The 14,933-nt window shown below is 40.7% G+C and overlaps 2 non-coding genes across 2 annotated transcripts; one reads left to right on the top strand and one right to left on the bottom strand.

Annotated features, from left to right (window-relative positions):
* Window positions 1-12,437: 12,437 nt before the first annotated feature.
* Window positions 12,438-12,527, bottom strand: trnap-agg. Its single transcript is given in 2 exon segments — window positions 12,438-12,473; window positions 12,492-12,527. It is a non-coding gene; the product is annotated as a tRNA-Pro (tRNA).
* Window positions 12,528-13,454: 927 nt separating this feature from the next.
* Window positions 13,455-13,544, top strand: trnap-agg. The gene is given in 2 exon segments: window positions 13,455-13,490; window positions 13,509-13,544. It is a non-coding gene; the product is annotated as a tRNA-Pro (tRNA).
* The last annotated feature ends 1,389 nt before the right edge of the window (window positions 13,545-14,933 follow it).

The raw sequence follows: 14,933 nt of genomic DNA, 5'->3' as shown, positions 1-14,933 counted from the left end.
AGCTGCTGAAGCTGACAAAAAAACTGGGAAAGCCCGCCTCGTGCCTCTTTACGTTCCTACTGGCTTTATGCCAGCAGAGGGGAGACAGACTGTATGTGACCATGAGGGCGGGCCACCTGGACATTGAGTGTCTTTTGGACATAGGAGCAGAATTGACATGCCTACCCCAGAAGTATGAGACCAAACTCCTGCTAGACAGTACAGTGAGAACAGCTTACAGTGCAGGAGCTGACAGGATCGAAATTAAAAGGACCAAACCAATGTACATTGCATTCAGACCCCACGAGTTACTAACCTTTGTATGGGTAGGACCTGTAGCCCAGTCACTCCTCACCCAACATGGTCCATCGGAACCCTATAAAGAGAAGAATTAAAAGACCACTCCATCTGGGCTAAAGACAATGATGAGTGCGGGTTACTGCAAATGGAACCCACGACTTTTACAGGGACACCTCCACGTTGGACTAAACAGTGCTCCATCAGCCTGACATCTATTGCAGGAATCCTCCCAATAATTCAGAGGTTAGAGGAAAAAGGGATTTTGGTAAAAACCCACAGCACCTCTAACAGCCTGGCGTGGCCTGTGCGAAAGGCAAGTGGGGGATGGAGATTAACTGTAGATTACAGAAAAGTCAACAAATACATTGATCAACGAGTCCCACTAGTAGCCGGCCCTTCTACCATATTCAGTGCCTTAACATTAGATCACAAGTGGTTTTCAGTTATAGATATGGCTAACCTTTTCTGGTCAGTACTGCAGCACCTGAAGTACAGTAATGGTTTGACTTTACTGTACGGCAACAACAGTACACATGTGCCTGACACCCACAGGGATTCCACAACAGCCCGACTGTATACCGTATGGCCTTACAAAACCACCTCTGCAAAATGCCACCAACTGAGTCAGTTATCATTCAGTATGTGGATAATATACTGATAGTCTCAGAAATGAAAAAGCAACATGAGATAGGCCTTAAGACCCCCTTTTAAAATACCTGCAATGAAAAGATCAAAAGGCCAGTGTTGAAAAGGACAGAAAATCTCCCACGGGTAAAAGGAAATCACCCAAAGTTGGACTGCAGCCATATAGACTGCCAAACAGCCTACGAGCATTCAAGAACTGAGGGCTTTCCTGGGTCTGTATAATTTTAACTGGTGTTGGTTGATTTGTATACCCAACTAGCCCAGCCCCTGACAGACATAATGAAGAGAAACGGGACTCAAAAGAACAAATTGCACTGACAAAGGGACAGGAAGAAGCCTTCCAGGACCTAAAGAGAGTACTTTGTTCCATACCAGCATTAGAGATCCCCAATAATGGAAATCCTTTACATTATTTGTCCACGAGAAAGAGGGCTATGTGACAGCGGTGCTGGCCCAGGAACATAGGGACAAGTTGAGACCTGTTGGGTATTACTCAGGGAAATTGGACAGTGTAGTCCTTGAATGGAGGAGCTGTTTGACAGCGGTGCAAACTACGTGTGTGGCAGTGGAAGTTACTGTGAGTCTGGTGTTGGATCAAAGATTAACAGTTAAATGCCCGCATGCCATACACACTTTGCTCTCTACAAATAGAGTATCCCAGGTGAATTCTGCCTAGTGGACCCGATGGAGAGCAGTTCTAGAAGTTCCTAACCTACAAATAGTTCACGCAAGCTCGGTCAATCCAGCCACATTATTACCGGTGCCTGCAGAAGGGGAAAGAGATGGCCATGATTGTGCTGGAATCCTGCAGGAATTGGAGGACAATAACCAAACAATGAATGAGATTTTGCAAAACCCAGACCACATCCTTTACAATGATGGATCCTCTTTTGCAGAAAATGATATAAGGAGAGCCAGATGGGCTGTCATGACACCCCACACTGTCATGGCATTGGGAAGCCTACCCTCCGGAGCATCGGCACAATGAGCAGAATTATGGGCTCTGACCGAAGCCTTTAGAATAGCAGAGGATCAGTCTGCCAACATTTACACGGATCCCCGCTATGCTTTCGGAGTTGCCCATGACTTTGGCCAACTATGGAAACTGCGTGGATTCCTAACAGCTGCAGGTGCCCCCATCAGAAATGGGAAAGAAGTCAGGGACTTGCTGGAGGCTCTTCAGCTGCCCAAAGAAGTGGCCATATTAAAGAGGAAAGCTCACACTAAAGATAACACTGTGGAAGCCCAGGGCAATGTCCTGGCAGATCAGGCAGCCAAAAGAGCCGCCTCCAGTCACTCCTGCCAAGATCCTCAAGCGCACGTCTGCCAGATCAACATTGGGACAGCAAATCAAAATCTGCAAACAATGGAGAATGAATGTTCCCAAGGTGAGAAATGGGAATGGATCAATAATGCACATAGGCTATGCAAAGATGGAGTTTGGAGACATTGAGAATCAAACTGACCAGTTGCACCCACTGCCTTGATGCCGTATCTAGCACAACAGATTCATTCATGGGGACATTTGGGGCCTGAGCAGATGACAGCCCAGTTCCAGCACAGCTGACGGGGACATGGTTTTAAAAAGTATCCCGAAGCATTAGTGGACCGCTGCCTCACTTGCCAGAACAATCCTGGAGCCAAAGTACAAGTTGCCCAACTGGTACCTCCAGGGCCATTCCAGCACTTACAAGTTGATTATTTCTTGCTCCTACGTTGTCAAGATTACTCAGATGTCGTTGTAATTGGGGACAAGTTTTCCAAATGGGTGGAAGCTGCTCACACAAGAAAGGCCGCAGCCAATCACACAGCCAAAGTACTGTATAAGGATTTCATACCCCGGCGGGGGCTACCCACCAGCATTGACTCGGACCAAGGGACCCATTTCACAAGTGCCAAGAAGTTTGCCAGTTATTGAGGATTAACTGGAACTTTTACTGTCCCTATCATCGACAATCATCGGGGCAGGTGGAAAGAATGAATCAGACCCTGAAACAGCAGCTGAATAAATAGTCCCAGGATTGAATGCCCTGGCCCCAGGCTTTACCAATAGTTCTGTGCAGTGTCAGGGCTACCCCGAACAAAATGACAGATCTGAGTCCATTTGAAATAGTGACAGGCAGGCAAATGTACCTACCCAGAACAGTAGACCTACGGAGGGCCGACTGTCTTACTGCCAAGCACAAACAGATGCTGCAAGTTCTGCCTTCTCACAAGTATCGGCTGCCTGGAAGGACCCGCCGGAGGGAGGTCATAACATTGTACCAGGCGAGTGGGTTCTTGTGAAAAAGATCCACAAGGAACTCTTCAGCGCGAAGTGGGAAGGACTATAAGAGGTGCTGCTGATCACCCAGTCGGTTATCGAGTCCGAGGAAAGAAGGCCTGGCTTCACACCTCCCACGTCAAACAGGCGTCCTACAACACAGTGGGACCAGAGGCTGACTGACCACCGTGGTATCTACGGTCACTTTTTCAATTATGATTATTGCAGTTTTTGTACTATCGGGATATTCTGGGTTGCATGTAAATACTTATCTCTATATGTTCTTAAGAGTATGAACCATCCCCAGCTATGAGCCTTGTCTCCGCAAGCCTCTTCAACATCTAAAAGTCCCAAGTGGTAGATTTGAGTTATGTCAAGAATTGAGTGATTCTCTTTGAAGGGCCTCAGTAATCAAGATGGTGGACTGTGAGATATTGTATTATAATTCTCTTTCCTAACTCACTCACAAGTGCACTATGTTTACTATACCCTGTTTCCCTTCACTCATTCATAAAACCGTGTTTTTGTGGTACATTTTTACTCTTACAAGGTAAACTAATTAAATGTCCCTTCTAACCCATTTCTCTTTCCTTACACATTTCAATTCTTACTGGCCTCATGCTGCAAGCAGTGTTTAGACGTGTTTCTGTATCAAAGGCTACCCCTGAGTAAGTGTTATTACTGTAACCTACTCAGAACAATGCCATCACCACCATCATCTCTCCATAACCCACTCGAAACTATAGAAAGATTATAATACTAATTAGCCCTTAGCAACTAGGGACCTGAATAGGTTGCAGAACATCAAACAGTTTCCTCCACTGGTATGTACTTTTTAGATACATGTTATATAGGGCTGCTACCCCCTTTAAGAAGCTAAATATCAAAACAGAGCTTCTGTGAAACTGCATAAATGAACATGGAAGAACTATCAAAATCAGCAATAGTGAATGAAATCTCACAACCCAGCAGGGGAGGACAGATAATATCCTCTATTGTTTTATTTAGTACACATATAATTTCTTTCTTGTTTAGTTCATATGGGCCTAGTATTTTTCTTAACATTACTAATTGTAAAGACAAAAGGAGTAACACCTCTTAATTATGCAAGCTCAGACCGGACAGACATTCTAATCCCATCAGGAGTAACAGCCAGCATTCAGCAAGTGCTTAAACCATCTCCTGCTACCCAAGGACAAATGTCACGGAAATGTTTGTATACAATAGTTAAACTATGTAACACCATAGTGCTAAAATTTTAATATATGTAAGAACTGTGTTGAAAGAGGCTACTGTAAAACTGTACTTCAGATTCCATTGACGCCTCGAACTGTGCTACTGTAGATGCTTAATAAAGAAGAGATAGCAAGACCTGCAGATGCTGGAAGTCAGCGTCATTACAGTATGGAGCTGGAGGAACACAGCAGGTCAGGCAGCATCAGAGGAACAGGAAAGTTGATGTTTCAGGTTGGGACCCTTCATCAGGACTGTGTAAGGGGAAGGGAGATAATAAAGGGGCTTTTTTTCATTCATTAATGGGACGAGGGTCTCGCTAGCTAGACCAGAGTCAACGACATTGCTGTGGGTCACATGTAGTCCAGACCAGGCAAGGGTGGCAGTTTCCTTTCCTAAAAGGAATTAGTGAACCAGATGGGTTTTTCTAACATTTGCAATGGATTCATGGTCATCGTTAGATTCCTAATTCAAGATATTTTTATTTAATTCAAATTCCACCATCTGCCGTGGCAAGATTTGAACCCAGGTCCCTGGAACATTATCTGGGTCTCTGCATTAACAACAGTGATAATACCACCAGCCCATTGCCTCATCACTCACTGAGCTTGATCATTTTTGAAACATGATCCTATACAATGTTTTTACAAAAACCAAAGGGACTGAATACATTGTTGAGAAGGGATTCATCAATTATCCTGATAGAGATCAACAACATTATGAAGGGCATGGACAGAGTGGACAGTCAGAAGCTTTCTCCCAGGGTGGAAGAGTCTGTTAGTAGGGACATAGGTTTAAATTGCCAGGGGCAAGGATTAAACGTGATGAATGAGGCAAGTGTTTTACACAGAGGGTGGTGGGTGCCTGGAACTCGCTTCCAGCGAAGGTAGTGGAAGCAGATATGATAGTGACTTTTAAAGGGCGTCTTGACAAATACATGAATAGGATGGGAATAGAGGGATACAGTCCCCGGAAGGGTAGGGGTTTTAGTTGTGACAGGCAGCATGTTGGTGCAGGCTTGGAGGGCTGAAGGGCCTGTTCCTGTGCTGTAATTTTCTTTTTTCTTTTATACAGAACCTTATTCCAAGTCCATCCAGAGTACTGTATTTAATTTTGATCCTCAGATCCCAAGAATCTTATGTTGGCATTTGATGAAAATCTAGAGCACAAAATTTTAACCTGACACCCCAGTGTAGTACTGAGTGAGTGCTACACTATCAAAGGTGGTAGATAAACTGAGGTCCTCCCTGCTTTCTTATGCAGTCACCAAACACTCTGTGGCACTAATTCTGAGAAGAGGAGAGTTGTCCCCAAGTGCCCTGGCCAACACTTATAAGTTAATCAACATCATTAACAAGAGATATCTGGTGATGTTGCATTGTCGTCTGTGAGATCTTGTACTCAAATTTCCTGCAATGTTTCCTATATTGTGTAGGCTATTTTTTCCCACTTTCCCTGGTCCTTTGGGTTTAGTCTGAATACCAATGATCCAAGGCAGTCTAACAATGGAATATACCCAATGCTCTTTATTAAAGTACATTATATAAAAAAACTGCAAATATTTTACCCATACAATGTTTACAATATTAAGTAACCCTATTATGTGGATTTGTCCAAGGATCAAACCAAACAGGTTATCAGCAAGCGCCGTTCCAACCTTCAAACGCTGATCAGATGACCTCTTGAGCTAGCTAACTACAATCTGAGGCAAGCTCTCTTTACACATGTACTCTTTCTATGCAATGAAACTAAGTATTCAAACCTTGACACTATCCAGTTTCCAGTATACGATCAGTTTGACCACTGGCAAACATCACAAATGTATCATCTACGATGGTAAGTTTGATTAATTGCTTATTGAGACTTGTTTGAATCTCCCTGGAAAGGGCTTATCTCTTGGACTTAACAAACTTTGATCTCAGTTTTAGCTTGTTTTTGTTGTTGCTATCTTTATGTTATCCAATCAACTGTTTGATATTTACACAGCACAATTCTATGACAATAACAAATTCCACTGATAAATAGTCTACATTATCAAGTATGATTCATTGTGTCTATTTTAAACAGAACTTCGGCTTTTACTGTGACAATTCGGTTCATTGCTATTGGGTCACAGCACTCAATAAAAAAACACACACATTCCTTCAACAAATCACAGAAACACAATCAAACCAGCGACCTTTCTCATCATTCGGTCATCACTAGACGTCACGTGTTGTTTTCCTCATTTAATTTCATTTAACTTAATTTTGGCTAACTCAGCAAATTTCAGGTTCATACCTACAATTATAACATTGGTGACAATTCAAAAATACTTCATTGACTGCAATATACTTTGGGATATCCTGAAGTGGTGAAGCACATAATAAATGTGGAACTCATTTTTTTCTTTTTAAAGGATTAAATAATGAAGCAAATCGTATAGACTTTGCTTGGATTGCTCAAGCCGAGAAGATTGAAACATGATCTCGTTGAGATCTTTAAACTGATTACAGGATCCATAGGATAGATGAAGAGAAACTATTCCCGCTGGTGGGGAAATCAAGAACAGAAGAGGTCAGTTTTATAATTAAAGTTAGGCCATTTAAGGGTGAAACCAGGAAGCATTTTTTCACACATGCAGTAGATCTATAGATGCTAGGTCAACTAAAATTCTCAATATTGAGAGTGGTGGATTTTGTGTGGTAAGGATCCCATCGTAATACATTGAGTCTACAGCAAACAGGCCATTTAGTCCAAGATCCATGCCAGACTTGTTCCCTGCAAGAGGCCTCTCTTAGCTCTCTTCATTTAACTCTGTCAGCATATGCTACTATTCTTTCCTCTTGTTTATCTAGCTTCTCTTTAACTGTGCCTATGCTGTTTGTCTCAAATGGTCCGATCTCTCTGACTCAATAACCCTGACTCCCTTAATTTTATTACTCACTACCTTACATTTATCTCAAATTTTGGACTCGCTACAATGTCTCTACATCAACATTTTCTCACCATTTACCCTAGCTGACCTTTTGATAATAAAATCTGTGTCAGGTCACTCCTCTGCCTATTCTTTTTGAAAGAATGGAGTCCCAGTATACTCTTTCAGTTCTAATATTTGCATTGTGAATCTTTCTTGCAACTTACCAATACCTCTAAATCTTACAATATGGAGCTCTGAACAGTACATGGTTATCTCAGGTATCTTCTAACCTTTACGTGTTTCATGTGACTTGCCTGATTTCCAATTCTGTCTCCCTGGTATTGTATCCTAGTCGTTGTTCTTTAATCACAGTCTTGTTATACAGTGTTTAGTGAGTTGTGAATGCAAATGCTTAGATTTCCCTGCTCATCTATTCCATTTAAAGTCTTACTGAAGAAGTATGTGGCCTTTTTAATTTTCAACATCAAAATTCATCATCTCTCACTTCACTGTTTTGAAATATGTTTTGTATTTTATTTCATTTAGTTTTTTATCAATTACACTCACATTCCCAATTTGATGCACTCAGCAAATTTTTAAATTGCACTTCCAATTCACGAAGGCCTCCAACTCCATGACCACCATCATCTAGAAGGACAAAGACAGTTGATTAGTGGAGTCACCAGCACCTGCATGTTGCCCTCCAAGCCATTCAGCATTCTTACTTGGAAACATATCACCATTCCTTCAATGTCACTTGGTAAAAATCCTGGAACACCCTGCCTAATGGCAATGTGGGGCTATCTACACCAGCTGGACTGTGGCGGTTCAAAAGGAACCACCATCTTCTCAAAGGCAGTTCAGGAAAGGCAATAAAGCAATGCACACATTGCACAAACAAATAAAAAAACTGAGTCCAAATCATTAATGTAAATTGTGAACAGCAGTCCCAGCACCAATTCCCACAGAAGACGTTCCTGACTTACTGCACTCTGTGTAGCTACCTTTATCTTTTGCTCCTTTACTATGTTTTGTATCCAGTTTGCTACCCTTCTGCTATTTGTTCCCTGACTTCACATCTTCTGAACTTAGACATGAGTTTAGAATCCAGTACCTGAAGGGAGGCCTTTTGAAAATCATAGAATCCCTGCAGTGTGGAAGCAGGCCTTTCAGTCCATCGAGTCCACACCTAACCTCCGAAGAGTGACCCATCCCCCTACCCTACCTTATCCTATCCCTGTAACCCGGCATTTCGGAAGGCTAATCCACCTAGCCTATGCATCCCTGAACAATATGGGCAATTTAGCATGGCCAATCTGCCTAACCAGCACATCTTTGGACTGTGGGAAGAAATTGGAGCATGTGGGGGAAACCCACGCAGATACAAAGAGAATGTGCAAACTCCACACAGATATTTGTCCAAGGCTGGAATCCAACCTGGGATCCTGGCACTGTAAAGCAGCAGTGTCCGATTCTGTGGAAGATGGGATCAATAGAAGCTGGATGAACTGAACCCATGTTATTGAAACCAATATTCTCAGACGCATTCGCTAGTACTGTGGGGGCAAATTTAAACAAGATTGGCAGGATACAAGAATGTGAGTAGAGAAATGTGGTGAAAACGAGGATGGGACTGGAAGATAGAAAAGTAGAAAGCATAAGAAACTAGGGCTAACAGCATACAGGACTATTGAACAAGAAGAATGTCTGAAACTGTAAAAAAAAACAAGTTTTTGACATATCAGAATGCATGCAGCATTTGCAATAAGGTGCATGAATTAACAGCGCAAAGATTTGTAAATGGATATGATATAGTTGTAATTACAGATACATGGCTGCGGGGTGACTAGGGCTGGAAACTAAGCATTCAAAACTATTCAATCTTTGGAAGAATGGAAAAGAAGTGGCATGGCAATATTACTGAAAGATGAAATCAGTACTGTAGTGAGAAAAGATTTTGACACAGGAAATCAACATGTGGAATCAGTCTTAGATGAGCTAAGAAGCAACAGGGTGAAAAATATTAGTGGGAGTGGTCTACAGGCCGCCAAACAGTAGTGTTAAGGTAGGGGATGATTTAAGTGGGAAATTATGTAATAAGCAGTAAACAAAGTGATTTTAATCTGCATGAAGACTGTGTAAACCACTTTAACAATAATACTTTGGAAGATGAATTCCTAGAGTGTGGGCAAAATACTTTTTTTAGACCAGTACATTGAGGAACCAACTAGCCAGCGTGCTATCCTAGATTTCGTTCCATGCAATGAAAAGGGGTTAATTACTAATTTTGTTGTGAGAGCTCCTTTAGGAAAAAGTGACTATAACATGACAATTATTTATTGGGATAGACAGTGAAATAGTCCAATGTGAAACTTGGGTCTTAAATCTATCTGTCTCAGCCTTGAATATACTTAACGACCCAGCATCGACAGCTCTCTGCAGTAAAGAATTCATAAACTGACTTCCCTCTGAAAGAAGAAATTCCTTGTCATCTCTGTTTTAAATGTACACTCCCTGAACCTGAGATTATGCCCTCTGGACCCACAAGGGGAGAGTCTTTCAGCAGCTATGTATTCCTTTTGAGTAAAAACAACAGTAGGAAAAGTGACTAAAACAGAAATTGCTGGAAAAGCTCAGCAGGTCTGGCAGCATCTGTGAAGAGAAATCAAAATTAGCATTTGAAGTCCCGTGGCCCAATTGCGACTAATAAAAGAAATGAAGTCTAGTGTGAGATTCAAAGAGAAGTCATATAAAGCTGCTTGAAAAAGTAACAATTCTGAGGAATCGGAGCAGTTTAGAATTCAGCAAAGGTGGACTAAGAGTTTGATCAAGAGGGGAAAAATAGAGTATGAGAGCAAACTTGCAAGGAACATAAGAGCAGACTGTTAGAGCTTCTATAATTATGTAAACAGAAAAAGATTAGTGCAAACTGATATAGGACCCAGACAGTCTGAAACAGGAGAATTGATAATGAGAACTAGGAAATGACAAAGCAATTAAGCAATTATTTTAGTTGTATCATCACAGAAGGAAACAGAAATAAATTTTCATAGATGTAATAGAAGCAAGCATCTAGTGGGAAGGAGGAATTAAACAATTAGTATTTGTAAGAAACCAGTAATTATTAGTAAAATTGGTACTGGCTCCTGTGTGGAGTTTAGCATTTAGGGTTTATGCTTTCCTGCCTTTTCAGAACATAATATATGAATTGTTGTATAGGCTTCTTATCAATTTGTACCATCAACATGATTTGTGGTATTAACAATATTAAAAACTCACTCATCATCTGATACTCCTTGGTTGACTCAGAACTTCATTGATGTGTTTACATTGTGCAAGTTCTTAACACTTTTCAAACTGCCTGTATTGTGTCTTATTGGTCACCAGTGTTTTGTTCTGAGATGTTGCTTGGCCTTTGGAATCAGATTTCTTACACATGCATGCCCGATATCCCTCGGTATCATAATATCCTTTGCTTTCCAAATATCAAGAAAAGCTGGACAGTTTAGGATGCAACAAACAGCATTTGGTACAGATATTATTGCTTTTCTGACCATAGCGATAGAGTTGGTTGCACCTAAAGCATGTATATGTTGTTCGCCTGCAACTATGGCTTCACACTTGCATCTATCCTAAAGTAATGCTTCAATGGTAAGAACCTTTCTCTTGTCCAAAGATCATTCCTAAAGGCTTTAAATGGTTTTGAGCTGATGACTGACTTAATGAGGATCTCTGACAGTTCACCCTTATAAAAGTAACACTCATGCCTTTTGCTGCAGCATGTTCTGACAAACTGGTCAAAGGATTATTGAGATTACTGTTTGTACGACAAGAGTTGAAGTCTATTAATCCTGAAGTTAATCCTTACCTTGAGCTGATCTGAGAGAACTTTCCGGATCTTTTCTGATCATGTTGAAGAGATCTGATGTATTAATTCTGCAAAGCCCCTAGTCATTCACGCTGAATAAGACTTTATAGTTCTTCTCTCAATTGTACATCAGTTTATGGTTAAATAGAACTGCATACGTGATCTGAACCATTGTAATTTAGTATGCCCATTATGGATTCCCATTCCATAACAAGGTTTCTGCTATGCATGTTTGCCCCTTTAAAAAGTCAGTATAATTTTTTTCTTTTTGAAAGTCACCTTGTCTTTGTGTTAGTGGAAAATAAAAGTGCTAAATTTTAGAACCAGACTGCTCAGCTGTAGTCAGAGATTTTACTGCATTATCAACTGTCAGGACAGACCAAACTAAGTTTCCAGTTGTCTGTAGTGTCTCAGCTGTAAAGTGGACTGTATTTTTTTTAATTTAATTCGAGTAATCTTAAGAAAAAGATTTTAAATCAAATTACTTTCCAACCAAAAGAAATTAGCTCCATCTTGTTGGCAGTCAATGCCCTATTCACAGATCAATACAGCATCTGTACACAGAGAAACTGATACTGTTGATAGTCTGAATTCTCTGATGTCTAAAGCTGTTGTCTATATGGCCTTCAGTTTTCCAAATATCTTCAACCAAGATATTAGTTTTTTTTTAAATAGATGGCCACTGCTGCTAGCCAGGATATAACCTTACCTCACCTCAATTAGGGTATTTCACCTGATACAGTAATGCTTATAATATTCCACAGAATATAAGAAACATATTGTTGTATTGCAGAAATCTAAGATATTTATTATAACTAGCCATTACATACAAACATTGCATTCACAAGCACATCATTGTCTGGGCTAACATTAATTTATTAGATTACAACTGAGCAGCATGTTTTCAATAAAATGTCATGCTTCAAGTGATCCCTGGCAAGATAGAGTGTGAGACCTTTATACCCTCACTTATAATACTGTGATGATGTTGAGCGTGTCTCTTAAAAATGCTCACCATGAGACAAAGCTTAATAGGGTGTGGATGAAGAAGACACAAATAGGCAAAATTGGCAATACCTAAGATCCATGGGGATGGAGTGGGACAAGATTGGTTGAGATTGAATTTATTTGAGATGCCTTGAGCAATGACAATAGAATTATACAGCAAAGAAACTTTGTAAAATAAAATTATAACTGTGTAATTCATGGTTTTTAATCTATCCAGTGAAAGAGGGGGAAAATAAAACACAGGGCTCGTCCGGGATTTGAACCCGGGACCTCTCGCAATTTCAGCTTTGATATCACCCTAAGCGAGAATCATGCCCCTAGACCAACGAGCCTCTTTCTAGCTGTCTTGTTTCCTGTTCTCACTAAGAACAGCCACGTCTATGTGATTTCCCTGCACATAACAGCTTTAGGGAGTGATGCTCAAGTTACAAAAACATAGCTTCTACATACACGCAGCACAGAGAAAGTCTGCACCATAGTATGTATGCTCACGAAGAAGAACGTAACCTTATTATTTCCAGCCCAAAAAAAATACAGAAGGACACCCAGTAACTGTTCAAATAAAGTGCACAGTAGCTGTGTATTTATATGCATTTATTTAGTTCAGATTCCCCTTAACAGATTTGATGATAAACTTCATGAATTTCACAGTCAGAGAAGTTCTATAATTTAGATTTAAACCTACAAAGAAAAGAAAACACCTTTCCCAATGCCTGGATATCCCAAAGTGTGTTTTAGCAAATTAAGTATTTCTGAAGTGTAGTGCACGTGCTGACTGTCAATCTATTTGTGAGAGATTTTGGAGTGTGTCTTGAATGCATATGTTTCTGATGCTGAGTTGAGACCCTTGCAGTTTTCAGACCAGCTAGTTGACTATACAGGGCAGCACATCAAAACTTTGCCATATCCTCACCTGTATTCCCCAACAAAAGTATTGGTTCATGTTCAGAACCTTGGCTGATTCCTCTTACTTGCGTGGCATATGTACAAAAAAATGCTGAGAGTAATTATATTACTGTAAATATCAGCTGGTTTACATCAGATGACTCAATTCAAGTTTAAAATGTGTGTTTTCCTGGTCTGCACGTCACCTCTAAACATTGCCCGGCTGATGAGGAACATGTGTGTGCATTGTGCTGCTGTTGAGTTTCCATGTAACCTGATCCACATTCTGTACAGCTCCAATATGTAGCCTGAAGTAGCAGAGACGTGGCAGTTCTAAGAAAGAAGTTAAAAATCTTCAATTCTTTCTAGAGGAGGGCTCGTTGGTCTAGGGGCATGATTCTCGCTTAGGGGAAATTACTGTTCTAAACTGCGAGAGGTCCCGGGTTCAAATCCCGGACGAGCCCTGTTTTTTTTTGTCTAACGATAAAAATAAATAATCAGGACTTAAAAATTTTTAATGATTCTCCAACAACCAGAATAGTTTATTTTGTTTAGAGATCACAGCCTTAGCTTTAATTCATTTGTTAGTTTTTATCCTTTTCCTTCTTGCACTTTCTGACTTTTGCTGTGTATAGGTCCACCCTACTGAACCATGCCTGTGTATCACATTTCCATGTGAGTTGCATGGTTTACTTACTTGTGAAAGGCATTACAAACCAAGCCTAATCCTGTTTAATTGTGGGTTCAAGTCCCCCTCAGGAACATCATTTGACCTGATGTTTCCAGCGAAGGATGGATGGTGTCCTGTTCTGTCAGAAATACCACCTGAAACATCGTATTGAAACCCTTTCAAATGGCTGTGAAAGATCCCATGACACCACTGTAGAAGAGCAGAAGAGTTCTCCGTGTGCCTTGGACCACCTTGATCTCCTCAAAGCACTGCCAGTACAGATGATCTGGTCATTTATCTTATTTAAATTTGTTGCAAGTAAATTGATTGTTGCATTTCCTATGTTGCACTAGTGACCAAAATCAAAAGTAATTCATTAGCTGTAAACGTCTTTGGATGCTCTGAGGCTGAGTTATAAATGTGAGGTCTTTTTTTCTTTCATGTTAATATCTTTGTGCACATTCCTTCTGTCAGAGGATACTAGATATTAAGAGGAATCTGGAAGTCTGGCTAAGGTCCTGCATCATCCAGGGAACCTGAACCCATTGCAGCACTGCAAAGTCTTCCCAAACGGAGACCAGCTATCTCCATACAGGCCATGGTACGAGATCAAGTAGAAACAGCTTTTAGTGGCAGGTGAATCTGAAATAAGAGGATGCAGATTGAAGTTATTTGGTCTAACAATCAAAAGGAAGATTTTTTTAATGCAATTAGGTTAGGATTTCAAAGGTTCTGCCTGAAGAAAATTCAAATCTAACTTTCGAAGGGGAATTTAATCAATACTTAAAGAGAAAATATTTGTAGGACTTTGGGGACAAATCAGGGGAGTAGGCAAGGGCACAAAGGGTTGAATGCACTCCCTCTTTGCTGAATTGTATGATTCTAATGTGAAGCCAGAAAAGCCTGGTAGCACAATAAGTAGCATCCTCACCTCTGAGTCAAAATCTCCAGGATCGTGTCCAGGACATGATGGCTACAGAAGGTGAGTCCATGATATGGCCAATCTAGTTGATTCTTAATCTGTAAATCCTTCTGATAAGCCTATGGCAGGAAACAAGAGTCTCTGAGATAGCTAGAACCATGTGGTAACTAAAGCACACAAACACTAAAAGATGTCCAGGTTCAGGCCATGGGCTCTATTCTGTGGCAAGTTTTCCTCTTGGTTCATGGGGTTACCGGAAGA

This window comes from Rhincodon typus, chromosome 22 (genome assembly GCF_021869965.1).
Source record: "Rhincodon typus isolate 14 chromosome 22, sRhiTyp1.1, whole genome shotgun sequence".
NCBI classification, from domain to species: Eukaryota; Metazoa; Chordata; class Chondrichthyes; order Orectolobiformes; family Rhincodontidae; genus Rhincodon; species Rhincodon typus.
This window is presented reverse-complemented; position numbering and strand designations above follow the sequence as displayed.